A 13,792-nucleotide genomic window follows, 5' to 3' on the forward strand; every position below is an offset into this window, starting at 1 on the left:
CAACAACACAACAACAAACAACAAAAAGAACCCAAAAAACCCAGTTGTGAATGAATCTTAATTTTTTTAAAATTTCTAAATTTCTAAAATTTTGTCAAGTTCTGTTGACAAACAGAATTTTTCCTAAGAACAATTCCATACTTTCATATATTCCCAACTGCTGTGTCTGCTTATCAAGAAAATAAACTTATAAAAATAAACATTTTCAGAAAGCTTGCAATATTTATATTTGCATATATATGTGTGTGTATGTTGTGATGTATTTATGTGTATATATAAGTATATATAATATATATATATATATGACATGATACTTAGCTGGTAGTGATTGTCTTCTAGAATTGTTATTAGATACCTGGAAAATTGAAAAACAATAGAAAGATTTACAAATTAATTTTCATTCTAAAAAGTAAGGCATACATTTGTGTTTGAATGTGTGTCAATAAGACGGGCTGCCTGACAGCACAAGAATATTGTGAAAAACTATCACTATGTTTTAAAAATGAGAAGTCAGAGTTAGGGCAACAAATTAATGCAGACCAGACCACTTATACCTTGGATTTAGCATAGACTGAATTAAAACTGAGATTGTTAAGAGTTCTTTTCTAATTGCACTGTAATATAAAAAATCTATTTCTAGCCCTGTGATTTATTTGTATTCATTCTATGACTCACATTATGATTAAATTTGGACACTGCCTGGATATTCATCTAGATATAAAGGAAAGAAAAAGCTGTTAATCACTTAAGAATAGAATTAGTAAAAAAAACACATTAAGGTGTGAAAAATGAGCAACTATTAGTATGATATTTTATCCAAAATATGAAAGGCAACTACTTAACCTTCTAAATTCAATAAATCCTGTTATATAGGCAGAATATACTCTTTTCAAATGACAACTTTATGTTCAGAAAAAAACAAATACCACAAAAAAAACCCCACCAAAATATGAAGAATCTTTTTATCTCCAAAAAAGAGAAGACAATAATTCCCAACTGTGTACATATTACTTGCATTCCTCAACAACTTAGTCCAAGAGTAAGGAAGTATCTTAGGTTTTCATTTAGCTGAATTGAGGAATAAGAATATATAAATTTCCCTAGATTTTTAGTTATTAATAAACAGATTACAAATATAATTTTTGGCTTTGAGGACATCCCTGAGTACAATTTTTTGTCATTAAGTTTTCTTTTTGTCAGTTGTTCCCAAAGAGAATATCAATGTTGAAACTCAGAAGCCAATTCCAATTTGTTTTAGTGCATGTCTAGTATCAGAGAGGTTTTCTATTTAATATTTAAACACGTTAATAAATATTTAAACAGCAAGTACTTGTGCTGGGTAAATTCTAACCACAGTAGAATGGAAACTACTTTACTGTTCCCAATTACCTTAAGTTGGTAATTCTCAGATATGAGGCTTTTTGATGTGTGATTGTGTATGTGTGTGAGTGTGTACGTATGTATGTGTAATCACTGTCAGTCTATTCAATGTAAAGTAATTTCCAGATTAATTTTGGGCCAAGTTGAATAAGCAATAAAGCTAGTTGGAAGATTCAAATGACTCTTCTTAAACTTTTTAGTATATGCTTTTGAACAAAATGAAAGTTTTAAGAGGAAAGCAAAATTCTTTTCTTTTTTTTCTCCTATCTATTTACTATTATTATTATCCAATAATAATTATTTAACAAGAGATTTACCCTCTTAGCAATTTTTAATGTGTACAATATTATTAACTATAGGCACTATGTTGTAGAGTAGGCTTCTAAGATGTATTTTTCTTGCATAACCAAAACTTTGTACCATTTGACTAATACCTTCTCATTTCCCCTGCCCCATCCCAGCCCCTAGCAACCACCATTCTGTCCTTTGCTTTTATGAGTTTGACATTTTTAGATCCTTCACATATGTGGTATCAAGCAGTATTTGTCATTCTGTTCCTGGTTTAAATCACTTAGTATAATATTCTTCAGTTTGATCCATGGTGTAAGAGGAAAGAAAATTCTTTTCAAATCCAAATTCTTAGCCATTAGTATGTCTGCTTTTACTTTTCTTTTGCTTATCTTTGATAATAGATTACCATATTGCCCTTAAGCATACAGTTTAGAGTCTCTAGAGTATAAATATTTACAAACAAAATACTTTGCAATTCTGTTAACTATCTTCATGACAAATATCAAAAGTAGAATAATAAAATGACTAGAATTTTACAAGGGATAATTATGTCCTATATCCTTTAGAACAAAGGTCCCAGTGTACAAGCCAGTCCCATAAAAGCTCTATATTTTCAATGACAAAAAAGAATTGCAAACTTCGACAGGCAGGTAAATTTGGGTTGGTAGATAAGAATAAAGAGAAAGTGGATTAGGATTAGAAGGAATCTTTTGATCTGTGTGGTTCTAGCACAGAACTGCCCCCTACAGATTATGAGAAGAGCCTAATAGTCATTGAAGATTTTTATCAGTGTCTTCAGTCTATTGAAATGCTTTCAGAGTATGTGTTTTTTAAGGACATAAAATAATCTCCTATATATATATCTATTACTATTAAATGAAAAAAAAACAAGGTAAAGAATCTAGTGTATGTACTGTTTTTTTCTCTGGTTTTGTGTATGCACAAAGTACAGGGAAAAAAACCTGTAAGAACAATTGTCCCCACAGAAGAAAACAAGGGGATTGGATGAAATAAATATTTTTATCTGTGCATACTTTTGAAATGTAAAATTTGGTTATATGCATGTATTATCAATTAAAAATCTACACAGATGCTGGGTACCCAGCTCTTCTGAATCAGAATCTCTGAGGTCTGGCTGAGCTCTCTGAATTTGTATAAGCTACAACTCTCATTTGGTACTTACTGCCTTAAGAGAAGCTCACATGAGAGTATAACTTTTATCCCCCTAACCAGAAGAGGATATGAGTTGGGAGTGGGGGAATCTTATGCTTCCTGTTGAGTAGAGAAGGGCAGGAGTATAACTGTCATTCTTCTATCACCTTACATTATAATGAGGAAGCGTTTTGGAAATAAACTTAACATAACAGAATTATGAGGTTTTTAACATTATTGATTTGTCAAGGTCATATGTCAGTAAGTGTCAACAACATGATATTCTCACTAACTTTTATTTTTTAAAGGCCATAATAATGAATTAATTGAGTCCTAGACATCTGCAAAAGCAATCAGTGAAGTCCAAAGCTAAGACTGTAGGCCTTGGGGTTGTGAGGTTACCAGATACAGAAGTCACATTACCTTACAGAGAGGTTCTCAATATCTAGGGTGATAGACGTGGGGCAGTCTCATGGTTCTTTGCCTTTTCTTCTATTGGTATGTCCTCAGCAGGATGTGCTTGTTCAGGTTACAAAGGGCATCCACGACAAAGATCTGTTGTTCCCCCATATTCTTCTTTTGGACACAGTACTGCAAGTCATACCCCTTCAAGCCTCCAGGCAACCTCAGACTACTGATTAGTACTTTGGGGGGTATTCTTCAAAACCTCCCGGGATCCATTATTGTCATGTACCCTTAGTATTACCTTTTTTCATTGACTAACCCCTTTGGAAGGTAGGAAGATGGTCCTCATGCAGGATGATCCAAGATGCCCACAAAGAAGCTTCAAAGGTCCACCGTCTCCCACAATGGCATACTGCACTGCCCGAGAGGAAGTAGCACATGGTGTCTGAAGATGGGGCAGCGGCCACCCTCATCCTCTCACATGGGAGCAAAATAGAAACAATCAACTGGGCCTTTCCTAGACTGGTCTGGATGAATGGTTTTAGGAATAAAGATGTAGATATAGAGAATGGACCTGAGGACACGGCAGGGGGAGGGGAAAGCTGGGGTGAAGTGATAGAGTGGCATGGACATATATGCACTACCAAACGTAAAATAGATAGCCAGTGGGAAGCAGCCACATAGCACAGGGAGATCAGCTTGGTGCTTTACGACGACTTAGAGGGGTGGAATAAGGAGGGTGGGAGGGAGGCTCAAGAGGGAGGGGATATGGGAACATACGTATGCATATGGCTGATTCACTTTGTTGTACAACAGAAACTAACACAGCATTGTGAAGCAATTATACTCCAATAAAGATGTATTAAAAAAATCACAGCAAATTCATAGCTCTCATTAAGGGGACAAGGACCCTCCCATCTCCTTCTGTTATTAGCCAGATGTTGTCTGGTCATACCATTGATGAGAATGAGGACTGCATGAGGGAATTAGAAGGTCACTCCATTCCTCATTTCATACATGTGGAAGCTCATTAATGTTAGTTAAATTGAGGTTGGGCTCAATCTTCTCTCTAAATTATGAGAAGAACCTATCTCTGGAAACAACATGTACATGGATATAGAGAAATGTAAGGGCTTGGGAAAGAGGATAAATATCTCTAAAAGAGATTCACGCTGCTCATTATTCTGTAATAACCTAAATGGGAAAAGAATTTGAAAAAGAATAGATACGTGAACATGTATAACTGAATCGCTTTGCTGTACACCTAAAACTAACACAACATTGTTAATCAACTATGCTCCAATTTAAAGTAAAAATTAAAAAAAATAAAAGAAATGAAATGTTGCTGAGTCACAGCTAACCTGAATACTTGTCAATCCAAGTTGGTTAGAAGGTATGTCCTTGTCTGTCTCTTCTTCAGACTATAATCCCTGGACTAGAATGTACAGAAGGAAACTGTTGAGTAGAACTGAAAATGCCTCTTATAATCTCCTCTCCTTGAGTGTTGGTGGGGCCTGGTGGGACCTGGGGCTTACTTCTAACCAATAGAATATGGCTAATGTTTTGGGATATCAGTCCTGAGATTATGTTAAGTAGAAAAGGTGAAGGGATTTTGCAGATACAATAAGGTCTCTAATCAGTTGACTTTAAGTTAATCAAAGGGGAGATTTTCAGGGTGCATCTGACCTAAGAGGATTAGAGACTCTCTCCTGCTGGACTTGAAGAAGAAAACTGCTATGACTTCTACAGCTGCAAGGAAAGGTATTGTGCCAACAGCCTCATAAGCTTGGAAGAGAACCCCAGGCCCAAATGAGATCCAAGTCCTGGTGCCTCCTTGATTGCAGCTGGGTGAGACCCTGAGCAGAGGGTAAGCTGGGCCCAGATAAACTGGGCCTGAACTTCTCACTTGTGGAAAATATGAGATAATAAAAGTGAGTTATTTTAAGCCTCTGAGTTTGTGGTAATTTATTATGCAGCATAGAAAACTAATATGCAAGCCTATGGAATATTGCAGGTAACTCTGGTAGCCTTGTACCATTCTAATAAGTTTTTACATGTCTATATTCTCACGCACTTCGTGAGAGCTGGGCTCCTCTTTGGTTCTCTTTGTGCCTCTCTTCACTTAGTGCTTAAACATTCCTTGAATGTTCTTTGAATGAATAAATTAATGGATGAATTCCTTTTTGTTGTACTCTGGTTCTTTTTCAGTTCACTCTTTCTGCTAAGAAACTGCCCTTCCCATCTCCTCGTTTTATTCCTTCCTCTGACTGTTCTCAACTGGAGAAATGGTTATATCCAATAACCAGCCATTTCTGGTTATAATTAGCAAGCATGACCATCGCCAAGTATAGTGAAAGTTTATCCCCTTGCGTTTGGGTGTCCATGTGAGCTACTCAAATTAATGTATTGATATCTTTCTTCATATTCAATCATAAAGACATTTTTCCATTGGCATGTCATCAGCTGTCACTTAACAATTATTAGGACATTCTTAAAATGGATTTCCCATAAAAATTGTCCAATTAGAAATACTACAAGATACAATTACTCTATACATTCTGTTACTTAGGAAAAACTGTGTCAGTCAGCGTTCATTGCTAAAGTGACAGAAATCAATTCTCCCTTTAAGAAAAAAGTGTTGGAAACCTACCTGGCAGTTGACAGGATAAAAAGAAGGATAGAGAATTTGGATTGGAAAAATAGGTCGGACCCAGGGGAAGATGGAAAGTTAGAACCCAAGCTAACGTGATGACCTTCACGCTGTCAGTGCAGCGTGTTGCTACATTCTTGGCTTGATGCTGGACATCACTCACGAAGCCCTCATCCCCACCATCCTCCCACTTGACCCCCACTCCCACCACCAGAAATAATTCTCAATTGTCTCTTTTTTTGCTTCACTAGCTAAAGATTCAGTGGACTGGGGAAACAACTGATTGGCAGAGTATTCTATGGATCTGAGAGAGCAAGTATCTGGCATTTTGGTTTCTGTGGCAGGAGGTGGAACCCTACCTCTCACCAAGACACAATGGCCATTTGTCCAAACATGGGGTTTAGATAGTGGGCTGCCTCCACCCAAAAACACAACCCCTGATACATCCAGTACAAAGTGTTGGTGTTTTTCTTAAAATAGGCTTAGTTGGATGGAATTGTTGAAAGAAAACAGATAAGAGTTTCCAGAAAGACTTGAAACAAGGATAGAGAAATCTGGAACATTAGAGTAAGATTGTTTAATGGCCAAGTGTACAGCCACTTTTGGCAATAGTTACATAAAGAAGGAGATAACCCCAAATGGTTCTGGAGAATTCTTGTCTTCCCAGAAATTGCCATTCATATGCACAGCTGTGGATAATTCCATTTAAGTGAATGAGGATTCTGCAACGTTCAAAAAATGTGATTGCGGACTTCCCTGGTGGCGCAGTGGTTAAGAGTCCGCCTGCCAATGCAGGGCACACGGGTTCGAGCCCTGGTCTGGGAAGATCCCACATGCTGCAGAGCGGCTAAGCCCGTGTGCTACAACTACTGAAGCCCGCGCGCCTAGAGCCCGTGCTCTGCAGCAAGAGAAGCCACCACAATAAGCCCGCGCACCGCGATGAAGGGTGGCCCCCTCTTGCTGCAACTAGAGGAAGCCCGCACGCAGCAACAAAGACCCAACGCAGCCAAAAATAAATAAATTTATATTAAAAAAAAATGTGATTGCCATACTGAACAGTGTTTTTTTTTCACCCAGTGTCTCCTACTCACCAGTTAACTGTTATAGAGATTCTGGCTACAGGGCTTCCTGCCCATCTCCTCCAGGTAATTGGTTCAAAACAAATACAATAGGTTCATGATCATTTACTTCAAGTTTCTGTGAACCAAAAGTAAAGGAAAGTTCAAGTTTTTAGTACCTTTATTCAGTAGGCTGGGACACGAGACCTGTGCTGTCAATTACTTCTACTTCATTCTTTCTCCACCAAGGCCTATATCAAATGTCATGCTCTCTGTGAAACCTTGCTTTATTTTCTTAGACTAAGTCCATTTTTCCTTCCTTTGACTTCCAGTAATTTGTAAATAAATTTGCTTATTAACATCTCTTATTTTGTTGTTTATATTCTTGATTCTCCTACCAGATAGTGAACTGTGTCAGAGTAAATACCATCTTCTTTAGGAAGAGTTAGGCGCTCCTTCTTCCTGGTTTCCTCATTACCTGGTACACTATGACATTGTTTCTGTAGATGACTCCCCAGCAGGCTGTGGGCTTTTGGGGGTTGAGGTTATTTGTTTTCCTTCTGTCTTTGTCCATGGTACTGAAATTCAAGAGTCAATAGGGTGGGATCATTGGTTTGTCTTAAGTGGACTGGTCATAAACAAGATATAATAAACTTCCATTTATTTGGCAAAATTATCATATTTTTGGAATTCCAGTGAAATTTATGTGTGTGTGTTTCTGTTTTTTGGAAGTTAATCCTAACATGCCATGTAAAAAAGAGTTAGCATTACATCACTTACTCTTTGAAGATAGAAAAAAATAAATTTGAGGATTGAGTATAAGCCCTTAATATAAGAAAGCATATCTTCTTCATCTGTTATTGCTCTCCTGACAAAGATCTGCATAAGTGAGTGGTAAGTCAATATCACAATGTACCTTTTTGAATTCCTTTTGAATAATGTTGGCAAATGAGGCAGTGTTGCAAAATATATTATCTTCTTAAATCAGCATACACCGGAGCTAATACACTGGACTAAGAGTCAGATCTGATTTCTTTATTTTTTTATTTAATAAATATTTGCTGAGGTATTATGCTAGGTACAAGGTTTAACATGACCATACACTTGCTGTGTACTGTTGGTAAGTCACTCAACTGCCCTGAGACTAGGTTTCCATATTTGTAGAATGGATATAGAGTATGTCCTGCCTTGTCCCATAGCATAGTTAGTGAGCGTCAAATGAGACACCATATATTCAAGTGATTAATATATGGTAAGGCACTTAAATATAAAGTTATAATACTTATTATGTTATAACATGTATAATATAGCTACATATTATATTAGCTAGTGCAATAAAACTATATTTACTAAATAGCACTATAGCTAGCTCTCAAAACAAATTCCTAATTTCCATAATTTCATACTACCACAATATTTTAATAACTTATAACAGTATCATACATTTGAATTGTCCTCTACCATTTTCAGAGTACTTTGAAGTAAGTCTTCTTTGATCCTTTCAACAACAGAGAAAGTAAAGTCACCTACTTTGCTTTATTTTTTCATTCACATATTTCTAGGGATCTACTTTTCTACATGAAAATTTCTAAATCTAGAGCTAAACTAGCTTTTGAATGGTACTTAAGTAAGCAAGAAATTTTGGTTCAATTTATTTCTACCTCAGTTTCTCAAAGGATCACCATAGTGATACATGATACCTGAGAGACATAAAGACTTGTCAGATCAGTTTTATTTCTAGTTCTTGCAAAATGCCTGATGACAATGGAAGTCTACAGTAGTGCGTTTCAACATTTTTGAAATGGACTGCATTTTTTTCTAGGACTGCTTTACACAGTGAAAAATTAGTGAGGACCCCAATGAGATTTTAAGTCTGTAGGCTGTATACCCTTCATATTGGAAGTTACAGCTGAGAAATTTCAAAAATATTTATTTATTATTTCATTTAAAAACAAGAAATGCATTATATTTTAATATAAATATTACTTTTATGAAAAGTGACCACCTTTTCCGAAACAAAAAAGATGAGCGAGAAGAATGACATTGTTTTACATTTTTGGAAATCTCTGATATCTGGTTTAAAAGAAGAAAACAGAAATCTCTAATTTGCTTCTACATTCTATCTGTTACCATATATTGTTTGGGTTGAAGTATAAGAGGAAAATCTGGTCTCACACAGATATATAGTTGGAGAAAGGAGCATCTTGCAGACCCCCTGAAAGGGCTTTGAGGACCTCCAGGATACATTAACCACACTTGAAAAATGGTTGGTCTACAGTGTAGAAGGTTTAAAAGCCAAAGCTTTGAAGTCAGACAGACCTTCTACCTGAATTCAATCCAGTTTAATATGTTTTGGTTGTGTGTCCTTGGATAATTTACTTAAATGATAAGCCACAACTTCTTCCTCTGTGAAAAGAGTGTAATAATTCCAACTTCATGGGGTTGTGGTAACGATTAAATTGCTCGAATTGTGAAGTGCTTAGCATAGGTCCTGGCCCACAGTAAGTGTATGGAAAATAGTAGCTGGCTCTAATGTATCATAGGCTGTTTCTCGTACCCTGTGCAAAATAGAAGGCCTAGAATAGTCAGCCTAACTCACCTGACAGTAAGGCCAGTCTTAGAGGTGAGGTTCTGAAATTGAAACCAATAGGATCTAATTTTAAAATATGTTATCCTATTTTCACTTATACAAGATTTATGCTCAGTTAATATTGCCACACAATTGCGGGTGTTTATGATAGCCCAAACTAAAGCTATGGTAGATTTGAACAGAATCATTTAACTAACCTTCACATAAAAAAATTCCATGCGTTGTTCTTAATGAAAAACAGACCAAACTACTAGACTGAGAAAATAGTAGATTATTGTATACACATCTCATTTTATAAGATGGTAGTAGGTATTCTAAATATACTAAAAACAGTTTCTGAAAGCCTAGAAAGTAGGAAAGGGGATTTTTAAAATTTGGTTTTATTCATTTATTTATTTTTAAAATTTATTTATTTTATTTTTGGCTGTGTTGGGTCTTCATCGTTGCACAAGGGTTTTCTCTAGTTGCAGTGAGCTGGGGCTACTCTTCGTTGCGGTGCGTGGGCTTCACATTGCAGTGGCTTCTCTTGTTGCGGAGCACCACTCTAGGCACATGGGCTTCAGTAGTTGTGACACACAGGCTCAGTAGTTGTGGTGCACGGGTTTAGTTGCTCTGCAGCATGTGGGATCTTCCCGGGCCAGGGCTCAAACCCATGTCCTCTGCACTGGCAGGTGGATTCTTAACCACTACGCCATGAGGGAAGCCCTAAATATGGTTTTATTTTTGTTTATAAATTCATTTTAATTACACTTATTGAGCACCTATTTAGTATAAACATTGTGCAGAATCCAAAAATGAGTAGCACTTCTGCCTAATAGTTAAGGTTTTTTTCCTTTTCTTCTGTTCCTACTTGCTAATAGCTTTGTTTGTCCAAAAATAAATTTCTGATTTGCCATATCTCTAGTATGTATTTTTAAAAATTAAAGACACTTATATCTGAACTTTGTGTCCTTTTTACTATCCAAGAGAGAATACAAATGATCATCAGGGGTCTGAAATTAGTGGTAAAGTAGTTGCCCAGGAATAACTAAACTAGTTCTTTTGTACATTATATGATATATGAAACTATTACAGAAATGTCAGTAGAACAGTCCCTTCTTAGACTGTCAGATTTTGTAAACTGATCTCACTTAACCCTGCTACTTGTATTGTTTTCCTAGACTCAGAATATTCAAACCCAGCTGAATAATTCTTTCTGATGTTCATCTAACGGTTTTAACTTCTAAATTTATAGATCATGTGGAATCCCTAATAATAATCACAGCAAGAACTTGCTCACATTTATTATGTACTTACTTTGTGCCTCATGGGGTTCTAAATATTTTACATGTACTTAATCATGTAATCATCAAAATGACCCTATATTATTATTCTCATTTTATAGATTACAGAGACCCAGAGAACATATGACAGTAAAGGTCTTGTCAGAAAAACACAATACTCTCTGAATATTTAAATCAAGGGATAATTCAAAGGATTGGTTACACAGGCAAGGGAGGAGTACACCAAAGAGGGACAGTGAGTTAAATCAGAGTTTAGCAACAGCAAGAAATTATGATGACTCTTAATTTGGAGAGATGATGGAAGGAGGGAAGGCTTCCAGAGCTCAGGGATTTGCTTCACCAGGAGAACCTTGAACCAGGGTAGGCCAATCTGGTGAAAAGTGGAACCACTGAAGAGACATAGCTCAAAGAGATGCCCCCAAGGGGAGAAGGAGAAGGAGAAAGCAGAATGGCCTGGCTTCTCCCTTTCTCTCACATTCTAATACCCCACCTATCCCTTTCATTGGCCAATCCATTCTGAAGCCAGCTGAGCTGAGAGCATGGGATATGCACGGGTAGTTCTTTCCGTGATTCACAGCAGAGCAATGGAAGTACAAGGAATGTTCCTGATAGCAAATAGGCAAGGAATATGCAGAAGGCTTAAGTAAGTTGGCCGAGATAACTGAGCTATCAGTCTTTCAGTTGCTCTTTGGGATTTGGACATACGTAGTAATCATATGCCCTGAATAAGGGAGATAGAGCTTTCAAAAAGTGACATTAGTCACTTTCTGATGTGTTTTTTTCTGCCCATATATGTCATAGGATAATTTCAGGGAAATGTTTGCCTACCACTATAGCAGGGGAAGAGAGGTAGGAAATGAGAAAGGGTCTGGGATTCTAAACCATTTTCAGTGTCAGAGTATGCCTTGGAGCATGTTCAAGGTAAGAAGAACAAGTGATTCATGCAAGAAATCTACACTTTGTACTGTCTCTCAGTTGATGAAGTATAGCTTTTTCTCCACGTAGGTCTTGCTTTCAAAGTAGACCTTGCAAAGATATAGTTCACATTCAACTAGAATCTGTTTTCATTTTTTCAAAACTATTCTAATTGGAAGTGTGAATATTGGCAGAAAATGTGGAGATACTATCTTTTAATGTGTTAATGCACCTCTTGCCAATCTAAGAGGTTATGTTGGGCAGGAAAAAAGGATATTTGATGTCACATAGGCATGAAGTATAGGATTATAAGTAAAGTAGGCTAAATATAACTGCTATGAGCTGAATTGTGTTCCCTTAAAGTTCATAGTTTGAAGTCCCAACCCCTAGTACCTCAGAATATAACCATATTTGGAGGTAAGACCTTTAAGGAGGGATTAAGTTAAAATGAGGCTGTTAGAGTGGGGCCCTAATTCAATATGACTGGTCCTTATAAAAAGAGAAAGAGACACCAGGGGAGTGTGTATACAGAGGGTCAACCAAATATGCAGAGGCAGGATCTGCAAGCCCAGGAAAGAGGCAGCAGGAGAAACCAACCCTGCTGGTACCTTGATCTTTGACTTCCAGCCTCCAGAACTGTGAGAAAATAAATTTCTGTTGTTTAAGCCACTCAGTCCATGGTATTTTGTCATGGCTGCCCTAGCAAACTAATACACTGACCAAAGAAGCAACATCTGGAGACTCTCAGTGTGGGAGGCATTATTGATGGCTGGAGATCCCAATAGTGATATAAAACAATATGGCTGCCTGGACCACAAAGCTGTCCGATTGGAATGAGAAGTTAGAGTTAGACATACACTGTAAAAGTGTAAATAAACCTGTTTTTCTCTTCTTCATGGCTGCCCATTTAACTCAATATGCATTTTATTGTGCATGTATTAGTCAGGATGTACTCTTACAGGTTCCAATCTCTGAACACTCTATTGATGAATGGTGCTATTGTGACATCATAGAAACCTCATCTTTGAATGATTGCTTATGGTTCCCTTATTGGTGGAAACAAAATTGTCCCAGAATGTCAATACACCTTAAGAAGAAAAATAATTCCAATCCTCTTCAAAGTAGATTTAAAAAACACTCTTCTGTTGTGGCAATTGTTCAAATCTACCCTGTGAACTGAATGTTTCTCACTTGCTCATATCTTACAGATGTGCTTTGGCAACATATTAGACTTCGGGTGTCCAGAAACAGATTTTCAAACCCTTTCTAAATGAAAAGAAATAAAGAGTCAGGATAGAATAATACCAATGTCCTTGGTTCATATATAAGATATAATATTAAATATTGTTAGAAACATCATTTTGATCCACAGTAGAAAAATAGACTTTGTGTTAAAAACTAAACATTTAAACAACCTAAATATCCATCGACAGATGAATGGATAAAGAAAACGTGGTACATATATTCAATGGAGTACTACTCAGCCATAAGAAAGAATGAAATAATGCCATTTGCAGCAACATGGATGCAACTAGAGATTATTATACTAAGTGAAGTAAATCAGAAAGAGAAAGACAAATACCATATGATATCACTTATATGTGGAATCTAAAATATGGCACAAATGAACCTATCTATGAAACAGAAACAGACAGACATAGGGAACAGACTTGTGGTTGCCAAGGGGGAGCAGGGATGGGGGAGGGATGGACTGGGAGTTTGGGGTTAGTAGATGCAAACGATTACATATGGAATGACTAAGCAACAAGGTCCTACTGTATAGCACAAGGAACTATATTCAATATCCTGGGATAAGCCATAATGGAAAAGAGTTTAAAAAAGAATATATATATGTGCATAACTGAGTCACTTGGTTGTACAGCAGAAGGTAACACAACATTGTAAATCAACTATACTTCAATAAAAATAAATTTAAAAACTAAACATTAAATTTTATATGAAATTTATCACCTTACTTGCTTACCTAAGTGTCAACAATCCAGAGCAATGCAATAATTTAGGAATTATTAAATAATATAATGGGGATATATAATTCCAACAACCATCC

This window comes from Hyperoodon ampullatus (genome assembly GCF_949752795.1).
Source record: "Hyperoodon ampullatus genome assembly, chromosome: 5".
Taxonomy (NCBI): Eukaryota; Metazoa; Chordata; class Mammalia; order Artiodactyla; family Ziphiidae; genus Hyperoodon; species Hyperoodon ampullatus.